The sequence below is a fragment of the Lepidochelys kempii genome, chromosome 5 (assembly GCF_965140265.1).
Source record: "Lepidochelys kempii isolate rLepKem1 chromosome 5, rLepKem1.hap2, whole genome shotgun sequence".
Taxonomy (NCBI): domain Eukaryota; kingdom Metazoa; phylum Chordata; order Testudines; family Cheloniidae; genus Lepidochelys; species Lepidochelys kempii.
In genome coordinates, this window is record NC_133260.1 from 44,523,974 (window position 1) to 44,537,543 (window position 13,570).

The 13,570-nt window shown below is 45.7% G+C and overlaps 1 long non-coding RNA gene across 1 annotated transcript; it reads left to right on the plus strand.

Moving 5' to 3' along the window:
• The first annotated feature begins 2,946 nt into the window (after window positions 1-2,946).
• Window positions 2,947-4,335, plus strand: LOC140912040 (uncharacterized). Its single transcript, XR_012159210.1, has 2 exons — window positions 2,947-3,203; window positions 3,791-4,335. It is a non-coding gene; the product is annotated as an uncharacterized lncRNA (long non-coding RNA).
• The last annotated feature ends 9,235 nt before the right edge of the window (window positions 4,336-13,570 follow it).

The following is a 13,570-nucleotide window of genomic DNA, read 5'->3' on the forward strand; positions in this document are numbered from 1 at the left end:
TTCCCTAAAGTATGAAATGTCAAATCAAGAATCATGTTCATGTCAAAATTAAGGGGAAAGGAAAACACTTTGCAAGAGAAACAAAATTGCCTCCAAAAATACTTTTATTTCCTTCAAAATGATTTTGAAGAGTGTGAGTGTGTGTTTTTACATATTTATTATGAAGAATAAAACTTAAATTGCATATGAAGTAAAGGCTTTTTGCAGAGTTCATTAGATAAAAAAAGGAATATACAGTTTTATATTTATTCACTCTGTATAAAACTGATTTCTAACCATAATTTTACTACACCAAGGCAGATAGATGCTATCATTTTACATTTATATCAAGAGAACTTTTTTTGTGAAAAAAAAAAAAAAAAAAAAAAAACACCACACAACCAGTACTCATGCTAGCAGTGTGGATGTAGGGAAGAACAGAATTGCAAGTTTTGCCCTTGCACTATTTTGTGGTGGTGTTTACTGGGGAGGCTGAAAAATCAATTTGAACCACTTTGTAAAATAAACATTTTGTACTTTTTTATAATAATTGCAAGTGAAATATTATTGTTTGAAGTTTCATCCCTGAACATCTTAACCAGCTCTCTTCTCTAGCCATTCTCTTCCTGTTAAAACGGTATAATCCAGTCATTTTTAGATGCCTAGATTCCTTTCTCCTTAGCAGGGTAACTAATTATGGAATTTCATGCAATTGATATATGTAAGTTCTGTGGCATTGAATAGAAAATTGTGGAATATCTCAGCATTGTGCAAAGAGCCATTTCATAGTCAATTGAAAAGGCGGGAGGAGGAGCAGCTGAATGAGCTGGTAATGAACTCTTCAGTGCCTTGTTTATCATGAAGACTCTTTGGATTAGGTGTGAAGAAGCTCACAATGTTGTTCAGGAGCAGCTGAACAGTATCTTTCCATCAACTTAAAACGTAACATGTCTAGACAAAAAAGCATGGCTTTCTATTGTGGCTAGGTAATGGAGCCTACCCTAAATCTGTCATCTAGTTCAAAAAACTTACCCATAGACTAGATGTAGTATATTATGTCTCTTGTCATAACGGATTTACCATTGTGCAGCACAGTACTAAGGAAAATGTCCCTGTAATCCATATTAACAGTCTGGGGCTTTGCAAGATAAGGCAAAATGTGTACATTTAAGTGAAAAATATTTACTTTAGCCAATATATACATAACAGAAGAAAAGCCTTACTCACTGTTCTCTTAGCAGAAGCCTGGTAATAAAATAATCCACAGTAGTTAAGAGGGCATCTGTTTCTTACTGTGTGTGTTGGAGACAGACTTCCTTAAAGTTATTAATTTATTTCCCTGTGCCATGCTTTTCCTTTTCCTTTATTAAAAACACTTACATGTGTCCTTCAAAATCAGCAATCACATAATGCAATGGTTAACTTAATGTAACTGAGTAGTTCTTTCATCATTTAGTCCACATATTTGCTCAATATTTTTATTGTGACACAAAGCTTGTTCTGTATCAGGGGGTAGCCATGTTAGTCTATATCCACAGAAACATTCCTGATGTCCAATGTGTGTCCATTTATTCTTTTCTGTAGGGACTGTCTGGTTTGGCCAATGTACACGGCAGAGGGGCATTGCTGGCACATGATGGCATATATAACATTGGTAGACATGCAGGTGAATGAGCCTCTGATGGCGTGGCTGATGTGGTTGGGTCCTCTGATAGTATCACTAGAGTAGATATGGGGACAGAGTAGGCAACGAGGTTTGCTACAGGGATTGGTTCCTGGGTTAGTGTGTCTGTGGTGTGGTGTGTAGTTGCTGGTGAGTATTTGCTTCAGCTTGGGGGGCTGTCTGTTAGTGAGGACACAAATCGGACATCAGGAATGGTAACATACAAAAGCCAGTAGGAGAACACTTCAATCTTCCTGGTCATTCTATAGAAGATTTAAAAGTAGCTATACTTGGACAAAAAAAGATTTCAAAGAAACAACAGAACTAAAATTCATTTGCAAATTTAACACCATTAATTTGGGCTTGAATAGGGACTGGGAGTGGCTGGCTCATTACAAAAGCAGCTTTGCCTCTCCTGGAATTGACACCGCCTCATCTATTATTGGAGTGGACTACATCCACCCTGATGGAATTGGCCCTGCCAACACTGGTTTTCCACTTGTGAGGTAACTCCCTTCCCTTCATGTGTCATCATATAATGCCTGCATCTGTAATTTTCACTCCATGCATCTGAAGAAGTGACGTTTTACTCACGAAATCTTATGCCCAATTAAATCTGTTAGCCCTGGTCTACACTAGGACTTTAGGTCGAATTTAGCAGCGTTAAATCGATGTAAACCTGCACCGGTCCACGCAATGAAGCCCTTTATTTCGACTTAAAGGGCTCTTAAAATCGATTTCCTTACTCCACCCCTGACAAGTGGATTAGCGCTTAAATCGACGTTGCCGGCTCGAATTTGGGGTACTGTGGACACAATTCGATGGTATTGGCCTCCGGGAGCTATCCCAGAATGCTCCATTATGACCACTCTGGACAGCACTCTCAACTCAGATGCACTGGCCAGGTAGACAGGAAAAGAACCGCGAACTTTTGAATCTCATTTCCTGTTTGGCCAGCGTGGCAAGCTGCAGGTGACCATGCAGAGCTCATCAGCACAGGTGACCATGATGGAGTCCCAGAATCGCAAAAGAGCTCCAGCATGGACTGAACGGGAGGTACGGGATCTGATCGCTGTTTGGGGAGAGGAATCCGTGCTATCAGAACTCCGTTCCAGTTTTCGAAATGCCAAAACCTTTGTCAAAATCTCCCAGGGCATGAAGGACAGAGGCCATAACAGGGACCCGAAGCAGTGCCGCGTGAAACTGAAGGAGCTGAGGCAAGCCTACCAGAAAACCAGAGAGGCGAACAGCCGCTCTGGGTCAGAGCCCCAAACATGCCGCTTCTATGATGAGCTGCATGCCATTTTAGGGGGTTCAGCCACCACTACCCCAGCCGTGTTGTTTGACTCCTTCAATGGAGATGGAGGCAATACGGAAGCAGGTTTTGGGGACGAAGAAGATGAGGAGGAGGAGGAGGTTGTAGATAGCTCACAGCAAGCAAGCGGAGAAACCAGTTTTCCCGACAGCCAGGAACTGTTTCTCACCCTAGACCTGGAGCGAGTATCCCCCGAACACACCCAAGGCTGCCTCCTGGACCCAGCAGGCGGAGAAGGGACCTCTGGTGAGTGTACCTTTTAAAATACTATACATGGTTTAAAAGCAAGCATGTGAAAGGATTACTTTGCCCTGGCATTTGCGGTTCTCCTAGATGTAGTCCTAAAGCCTTTGCAAAAGGTTTCTGGGGAGGGCAGCCTTATTGCGTCTTTCATGGTAGGACACTTTACCACTCCAGGCCAGTAACACATACTCGGGAATCATTGTAGAACAAAGCATTGCAGTGTATGTTTGCTGGCATTCAATCAACATCCGTTCTTTATCTCTCTGTGTTATCCTCAGGAGAGTGAGATATAATTCATGGTCACCTGGTTGAAATAGAGTGCTTTTCTTCAGGGACACTCACTATAGCCCATTCCTGCTGGGCTGTTTGCCTGTGGCTAAACAGAAATGTTCCCCGCTGTTAGCCACAGGGAGGGGGGAAGGTTGAGGGGGTAGTCACGCGGTGGGAGGAGGCAAAATGCGACCTTGTAACGAAAGCACATGTGCTATGTATGTAATGTTAACAGCAAGGTTTACCCTGAAAGAGTGTAGCGACTGTTTTATAAAATGTGTCTTTTTAAATACCGCTGTCCCTTTTTTTTTCTCCACCAGCTGCATGTGTTTCAATGATCACAGGATCTTCTCCTTCCCAGAGGCTAGTGAAGCTTAGAAAGAAAAAAAAAAAAAACGCACTCGCGATGAAATGTTCTCCGAGCTCATGCTGTCCTCCCACACTGACAGAGCACAGACGAATGCGTGGAGGCAAATAATGTCAGAGTGCAGGAAAGCACAAAATGACCGGGAGGAGAGGTGGCGGGCTGAAGAGAGTAAGTGGCGGGCTGAAGCTCAAATGTGGCGGCAGCGTGATGAGAGGAGGCAGGATTCAATGCTGAGGCTGCTGCAGGACCAAACCAGTATGCTCTAGTGTATGGTTGAGCTGCAGCAAAGGCAGCTGGAGCACAGACTGCCACTGCTGCCCCTCTGTAACCAACCGCCCTCCTCCCCAAGTTCCATAGCCTCCACACCCAGACGCCCAAGAACGCGGTGGGGGGGCCTCCGGCCAACCAGCCACTCCACCACAGAGGATTGCCCAAAAAAAAGAAGGCTGTCATTCAATAAATTTTAAAGTTGTAAACTTTTAAAGTGCTATGCTTAAAGTGCTGTGTGGCATTTTCCTTCCCTCCTCCACCACCCCTCCTAGGCTACCTTGGTAGTCATCCCCCTATTTGTGTGATGAATGAATAAAGAATGCATGAATGTGAAGCAACAATGACTTTATTGCCTCTGCAAGCGGTGATTGAAGGGAGGAGGAGCGGGTGGTTAGCTTACAGGGAAGTAGAGTGAACCAAGGGGCGGGGGGTTTCATCAAGGAGAAACAAACAACTTTCACACCGTAGCCTGGCCAGTCATGAAACTGGTTTTCAAAGCTTCTCTGATGCGTACCGCGCCCTCCTGTGCTCTTCTAACCGCCCTGGTGTCTGGCTGCGCGTAACCAGCAGCCAGGCGATTTGCCTCAACCTCCCACCCCGCCATAAACGTCTCCCCCTTACTCTCACAGATATTGTGGAGCACACAGCAAGCAGTAATAACAGTGGGAATATTGGTTTCGCTGAGGTCTAAGCGAGTCAGTAAACTGCGCCAGCGCGGCTTTAAACGTCCAAATGCACATTCTACCACCATTCTGCACTTGCTCAGCCTGTAGTTGAACAGCTCCTGACTACTGTCCAGGCTGCCTGTGTACGGCTTCATGAGCCATGGCATTAAGGGGTAGGCTACGTCCCCAAGGATACATATAGGCATTTCAACATCCCCAACAGTTATTTTCTGGTCTGGGAATAAAGTCCCTTCCTGCAGCTTTTGAAACAGACCAGAGTTCCTGAAGATGCGAGCATCATGCACCTTTCCCGGCCATCCCACGTTGATGTTGGTGAAACGTCCCTTGTGATCCACCAGAGCTTGCAGCACTATCGAAAAGTACCCCTTGTGGTTTATGTACTCGGCGGCTTGGTGCTCCGGTGCCAAGATAGGGATATGGGTTCCGTCTATGGCCCCACCACAGTTAGGGAATCTCATTGCAGCAAAGCCATCCACTATGACCTGCACATTTCCCAGGGTCACTACCCTTGATATCAGCAGATCTTTGATTGCGTGGGCTACTTGCATCACAGCAGCCCCCACAGTAGATTTGCCCACTCCAAATTGATTCCCAACTGACCGGTAGCTGTCTGGCTTTGCAAGCTTCCACAGGGCTATCGCCACTCGCTTCTCAACTGTGAGGGCTGCTCTCATCTTGGTATTCATGCGCCTCAGGGCAGGGGAAAGCAAGTCACAAAGTTCCATGAAAGTGCCCTTACGCATGCGAAAGTTTCGCAGCCACTGGGAATCGTCCCAGACCTGCAACACTATGCGGTCCCACCAGTCTGTGCTTGTTTCCCGAGCCCAGAATCGGCGTTCCACAGCATGAACCTGCCCCATTAGCACCATGATGCATGCATTGGCAGGGCCCATGCTTTCAGAGAAATCTGTGTCCATGTCCTGATCACTCACGGGACCGCGCTGACGTCGCCTCCTCGCCCGGTATCGCTTTGCCAGGTTCTGGTGCTGCATATACTGCTGGATAATGCGTGTGGTGGTTAATGTGCTCCTAATTGCCAAAGTGAGCTGAGCGGCCTCCATGCTTGCCTTGGTATGGCGTCCGCACAGAAAAAAGGCGCGGAACGATTGTCTGCCGTTGCTCTGACGGAGGGAGGGGCGACTGACGACACGGCTTACAGGGTTGGCTTCAGGGAGCTAAAATCAACAAAGGGGGTGTCTTTACATCAAGGAGTATTTCAGGCAGGACTTCACGGAGGGTTCCAATAAGAAATGGTGCACCTAAGTTATCGTTCTTATTGGAACAAGGAGGTTAGCCTGGCCTCTGATTGATACATGGCTAGATTTACCTCGCTGCACCTTCTCTGTGAGTGACTGCAGTGTGACCTAGAGGAATGAGTCCCCTAGACAGGGGAGGAGGCAAATGAGTACAAAACAAATCTGGTCTATTTCTTGTTTTGACCCACTCCATCTATCTTTTACATCTTTGGCTGGCAGCAGACGGTGCAGAAGGACTGCATGCCATCCACATCTCATGGCTGCTCAGCAGAAGATGGTACAGGACGACTGCTAGCCATCCTCATCTCTTGCCTGCCTGGCAGAAGATGGTACAATACGACTACTAGCAATCCTCATCTCTTGCCTGCCTGGCAGAAGATGGTACAGTATGACTGCTAGCAGTCCGTATCGCCTGCCCGCTCACCATAAGACGGTTCAATAGGGCTGACTGCAGGACTAAAGAGAATGACCTGGTCAAGTCACTCCAAATTTAGTCCCTGCGCCCATGTCTGCCCAGGCGCTCCCAGCCGACGTGGCCAGGAGCACCTCGGACACGACGAGGACGACTACCAGTCGTATTGCACCGTCTGCTGCCAGAAGGCAATGGGTTGCTGCTTCTGTGTAGCAAAGCCGTACCGCGTCTGCCAGCACCCAGGAGACATAGGGTGACGGTTACCTGAGCGGGCTCCATGCTTGCCGTGGTATGGCGTCTGCACAGGTAACTCACGAAAAAAGGCACGAAATGATTGTCTGCCCTTGCTTTCACGGAGGGAGGGAGGGAACGGGGGCCTGACGATACGTACCCAGAACCAACCGCGACAATGTTTTAGCCCCATCAGAGTGCTCCATTGTGACTGCTCTGGACAGCACTCTCAGATGCCCGATTGTTTGCCGTTGCTCTGACGGAGGGAGGGGTGACTGAGGACACGGCTTACAGGGTTGGCTTCAGGGAGCTAAAATCAACAAAGGGGGTGTCTCTACATCAAGGAGTATTTCAGGCAGGACTTCACGGAGGGTTCCAATAAGAAATGGTGCACCTAAGTTATCGTTCTTATTGGAACAAGAAGGTTAGCCTGGCCTCTGATTGATACATGGCTAGATTTACCTCGCTGCACCTTCTCTGTGAGTGACTGCAGTGTGACCTAGAAGAATGAGTCCCCTAGACGGGGAGGGGGGTAAGCAAATGAGTACAAAACAAATCTGGTCTATTTCTTGTTTTGATCCACTCCATCTATCTTTTACATCTTTGGCTGGCAGCAGACGGTGCAGAAGGACTGCATGCCATCCACATCTCATGGCTGCTCGGCAGAAGATGGTACAGTATGACTGCTAGCAGTCCGTATCGCCTGCCCGCTCACCATAAGACGGTTCAATAGGACTGACTGCAGGACTAAAGAGAATGACCTGGTCAAGTCACTCCAAATTTAGTCCCTGCACCCATGTCTGCCCAGGCGCTCCCAGCTGACGTGGCCAGGAGCACCTCGGACATGACGATGACGGCTACCAGTCGTACTGTACCGTCTGCTACCACAAGGCAAGGGGTTGCTGCTACTGTGTAGCAATGCCGTACTGCGTCTGCCAGCACCCAGGAGACATAGGGTGACGGTTACCTGAGCGGGCTCCATGCTTGCCGTGGTATGGCGTCTGCACAGGTAACTCAGGAAAAAAGGCGCAAAACGATTGTCTGCCCTTGCTTTCACGGAGGGAGGGAGGGAACGGGGGCCTGACGATATGTACCCAGAACCACCCGCGACAATGTTTTAGCCCCATCAGGCATTGGGATCTCAACCCAGAATTCCAATGGGCAGCGGAGACTGCGGGAACTGTGGGATAGCTACCCACAGTGCAACGCTCCGGAAGTCGACTCTAGCCTCGGTACTGTGGAAGCGCTCCGCCGAGTTAATGCACTTAATGCACTTAGAGCATTTTCTGTGGGGACACACACACTCGAATATATAAAACCGATTTCTAAAAAACCGACATCTATAAATTCGACCTTATTCCGTAGTGTAGACATACCCTTAGTCTTTAAGGTGCCACCAGAAAGCTTGTCCTGTTTATACAGTTTGGAGAAGGTACCTGAATTCTTATATTTTGATCTTAATTATGAAAGACGTGAACTAGTGTTTGTGGAATTTAGCATACAATGACATAGTAACTACTGTATCATATCAAACTGAACAATAATATTTAAAATATCATTTAGCAAACCAACTTATTTTGTGATAAGAATTTTTCTTGCCTTCTGTATTAATTTCCAGTATGTCTGTGTTAAACAAGGAAGTTCCATGCCATTCTCTTCTCTTCCAATAGTGCTGAATTAGAATAATTTCTACAGCAACTGGCCTGATTTTTTTTTTTTTTTAAATGTAGCTGTGGCCAGAAAAACCGTCTGTAAAAATGGCATCTTCCTTACTCAACAAATCTTACATGTGTGGATTCAGTTGTTTGCAACTTAAATAAGTTTTTACTTCTGTAAGCGCTACAGAACCAATACAGCCCTGGAAGTGTGATCAGGATGATCATCTGACTACATCAACAGAATTGCTAATGTTCTGATTGCGTTTATTTTATTGATGGTTGTGTGAGCTAGAAAGAAAACCACTAACTTGCAGATGCTACTGCAAATTCAACATGCAAAGGGGATTTTTTTTCTGCTTTGAGTTTTTTATTGTCCATTTTTTTTCTGGGCGGGCTCTGGCCAACTACGGAACTAGTAGACTTATGTGATCACAGCTATCAGGCAACTTAAACCTGATTATCAGAGGAGGAGAATAATGTGTTGACAAACTGTTGAACAAGTCTTTCAAACAATGTTTGGGACCACCTTCACACATCATGGTCAAGTTTGAGTTGCAGTATTGGTAGTTGAGGTGGCTGTAAACTGACCAACCTGAGTAGGAAGCCAATGGCATGTCCTGATAGGCAAAAAGGTGTGATACTTCAAGTTCTCAGCAATTGAAAAGACCTCTTAATGCATATTAAGGTCTTGTCTAGACATGCTAACATCACACCTTAAATTGTAGCCTAGATAAGGCCTAAGACCCAGGCTAGCACATTTAAAAGCATGTTCTGTGGTGGTGGTGTAGCCTAGGCTTACTCTAGCCTACAACCTTTCATACTTTCAAACATATTACCCTGCATCTTAATAAGCATTAAGAGGGCTCCTCAATTGTTTTAGGCCAACAATTGGAAACCACACTTTGTTTGTCCATGTGGATAGAGTCAGAGAGAGACATTCTGCCACTTCCATAGAAACCCTTTTCAGGCTATAACCATATTTTTAAGCAAAGGGTTCAGGTTTCACTGCACAATCGAGCAGAATTGGACTGTGAGACAGTTTTTCAGCTCTCACACAAGTTCCTGTTCTAGTAATTTGATTTGTGTACAGGTAGAGAGTGTTTTATTGTATGTTCTAAATCAGTTTAATCTCTGAAACTGCAGCTATCTCGTTTGTATTTTTTGAATGTTTATCATGCACTGCATCTTGCCTTCTGGAATTTTATTTTCATCTCATGGGATGTATAAATGGGCAGATTAAAAATTTTATAGAAGGTTCAGTTTTACCTTTTGCGACCTCGTGGTAGCCAGGCTCTCAGCCCCCACTGTCCTGCTGGTAATAGCTTATCTAAAGTGATCATCAGGTGGGCCATTTCCAGCACAAATCCAGGTTTTCTCACCCTCCACCCCCCCACACAAATTCACTCTCCTGCTGGTGATAGCCCATCCAAAGTGACTTTAGATAAGCTATTACCAGCAGGACAGTGGGGTGGGAGGAGGTATTGTTTCATATTCTCTGTGTATATATAAAGCCTGCTGCAGTTTCCACGATATGCATCTGAGGAAGTGAGCTGTAGCTCACGAAAGCTTATGCTCTAATAAATTGGTTAGTCTCTAAGGTGCCACAAGTACTCCTTTTCTTTTTGCGAATACAGTCTAACACGGCTGTTACTCTGAAGGGTGAAACAGCAACAGATGTACATAATATAACAGTGGCAAACAGTCCAACTGCTAAAGAGCAAGATAAACTGAAAACAGTGATGCATTACAGTATTACATGTATTGGGGTAGCATATCATCAAGCTATCGGTTTGCTTTCCCCTGCACTGGAATAGGGGGAAAGTGCAAGGGATGCTGCTGATGGTAGGCAGTTCCACAGCTCATTGACAGGCTCCCTCAGAGGTAGAGTTGTCCATAGGTTAAAGGCCATAGTAGTGTGGAAGCAAAACAAGCAGACTCCATAGCCCATCCAGCCCTCTGCCCCTTCTTAGACTACTTCTGGGGGCTGCTGCTCAGTCAGCCTTCCAGCACCTTTACCAATCCTGACTCAGCTATCTGCAGCCCATGGCATCTTCTCTCTCTCTCTCATCGGGCTCATCTCTCCTTCATCGCTGTTGCTTCACTCTTACTCCAAAGCTCCTGATCCAACTGACTCCCTCTATTTACATCAAAGCTCCGGAGCTGCTCTAGTTTTCCCACACTTCCTTCTCCACCCAACCCACCCTCCATTTCCCAACTGCAGTTTCCTTTAGGCCACCCACCATGTTCCCACTCCACAGCCAGACTCCCCCAGCACTGCAGTGATCTGTGACGTTACTCCTTGGCACACTGCAAGGACTGCTGCCCCTGGCTCCTCACTGGGCTGCTGCCCAGGCTCCCAGCTCCCTGCTCTGAGCCGGGTTGCTGCCCAGGCTCCTGGTGGGGAACAGTGAGCCAAGAGCCCAGGGAGGCATCCCAGCTCCCGGCAGGGAGCTGAAAGCCTCGTGGTAGCCAGGCTCTCAGCCCCCTCCCACCACTGCCCCCCTTAAGCTGGTGGAAGCACTTGTTAGGGGCTTTTCCCTTCACCCACTTACTTCCCTGGTCCTTCTCACATGAACAGAGAGCAGCAATACCCAAAGTCCAAAGCAATTCAATGTTTATTGGGGTGAACTTCCAGCAAGCATGATTCCAATTTCCTTCCTTAGTGTCCCCTTCCCAGCTCTGATACCACAGAGCCTTACCTGTGTCCCTGTTCCCATTTTCCCCTTAGCAAAACATGATTCCAATTTCCCTGTTCCCATTCCCCTCTTACTTCCTGATTGACTGCAGACTATATAGTAAAACTTGAGTTCTGCTTAGCTATACCTTAACCAATCATTTTACTGAAATTTAACTAACCCATCCTAACATATTGTAACATGATTAGCCAACCAATTATATCCCACCACCTTAATTAGTTTACACCCAGCAAAATTAATTATACAGCAGACAGAAATGATCACAGAACCAGACAGATTATACAGACAAACAATAGGGAAAAGGGGACTACAGTGATAGAACAACACAGAAATGAGGATTTCACATACCAGCTATTGATAAGTGAGTTCTTGCCAGACAGGATGCTATCAAACTAAGTTTCCTTTTACATCTTCTAGGTACTTCCTTTCTCTGGAGGCGATAGGCATTATCAGGACAGGATTGTATTTCTAACAGCCCAATAGCACCTTATTTCAATGTGACTAGTTTGGAATGTGAGGATGTGACCATTTGCTTCCCAGCTTATGGCTGCCTCTGCTTCTTAGCCAGAGGCCTTAGCCTAAGAACAGGGCCTCAGACTGTCACAGTGAGAAAAGGCCTTATACAGTCAGACAGTGATTTTGATTCTCTCTTGTATACCTCTATTATAATTAGCTAAATGATAAACATATACCTAAATTCTTAAAGTATAGGCCTTTGCAGACAGGCCTGAATATCTATACCCTTACAGCACTCCTGATGAGGATGTGCACCACCAGCAAAAGATGGCAATGTGGGCATGAAAAAACACAGTAATTACTGCGGTGGTTGTAAATCGACCTAACATAGGTCAACTTAAGTTTGAGTATAGACATGTCCTGAGAGTTACCACTCCCATTCTCAGACTTTCTCCCAGAAAGGTATGCCTTGTATTGCCAAGCCCTCTCCTGGAGAAGACAAGCTCATATAAAATCTACCGTTTTATTAATAGAACATGATATGCACAAATCCTATTACCGCAAATGGATTTTCCTAAACAATTCAGTCCAAACACACTGATTTAGATAAAATAGTAAAACAAGTTTATTAACTACAGAAAGATAGATTTTAAGTGACTCAAGTAATGAGGCAAAAAAGTCATAAGAAAATAAAAATAAAATGAAACTAATGTCTAACTCAGTGGTTCTCAAATTTTTGTACTGGTGACCCCTTTCACACAGCAAGCCTCTGAGTGCAATCCCCTTTATAAATTAAAAACACTTTTAAAATATTTAACATTATTATAAATGCTGGAGGCGAAGCAGGATTTGGGGGTAGAGGCTGACAGCTCGTGACCCCCCCCATGTAATAACCTTGTGACCCCCTGGGGGGTCATGACCCCCAGTTTGAGAACCCCTGGTCTAACTGAACAAGATAGAGTGAATTCAAAGCAAAGGTCTCTCTCACCAGTCTTACTGGTTTCAGTCCAGCAGGGTGCACCAGGGCTCAGGACATCTGCCCCGCGAGAAGCACTGTGGCTCCTGTGGGTTTGAAAATAATTACCAGAGCTTTGCTCTGGATGGCTCTGGCTACATTTAAGCCCTGCTTTTGTCTATGGAGAACCAGTGTGTGACTGCTCCCCAAATTTGAAATATGTCTCAATAACATCATACACTAGAATCTTATAACTTTACATACAATGTTGCCACGCATATTTTACCAGGATAATAATGATCATAATAATGATCAGTAACTTACAAATATTCAAATGATACCTCACAAGGCATACTACCTACATGATTTATTGTAGTCCTATAAAAAGGAGTACAGACTGGCACACTCCCCATCCCACTTTCACTCCACATAACCCTATCCCCCTACAATCCTGGATTTCTGCTCCAGGAGACATGCCCATGTCCTTCATACATCTGTTCCCAGCTTACCTGCTTCACCCAACATCTCAATGAGATGTCATCTTTCAAAAAATTAATTCAGACACAAAGAGGTCAATATTTATTTTACTTTATAATTCCTTATTTAGACTGACAGTGAATTCTGAATCCTGAAGTACAGACTGTGTTGGAATTTCCAATAATAGTGACTGACCCTCAGAACCAGCACGATCAGGAAACAAAGGTCGATAGGCACCATGCAGAATATTACATTAATGCTTCCCCAAGGCGAAGCTTGCTTTTAAGAATTCCGGGGTTAATGAATGTACACAGCCACTGAAACACTGTCAACCACGGATCTAGCCAAACTCCACGTCCCACCCCCCAGGCTCCAATCTACGCAGCCCCAAGTTCCTGAGATGAAATCATAAACGCAACAAGGCGTCACGTGGTACAACCAGCCCCCCTCCCCAGTTGCCCCGCCCCCTTTTCGAACGTCCAAAGGAATCAGCGCCTGGTCTCCACGGCGACGCATTCGGGGTGGAACGAGGAGCGGCCAATGGCAATCGAGAGAAGACGAAGGGGCAGCCAATGAACGGAGCCCGGTGCGTGGTTTAAACCTGCGGCGGTAGGTACTGCGGGATCGTGCATTTGA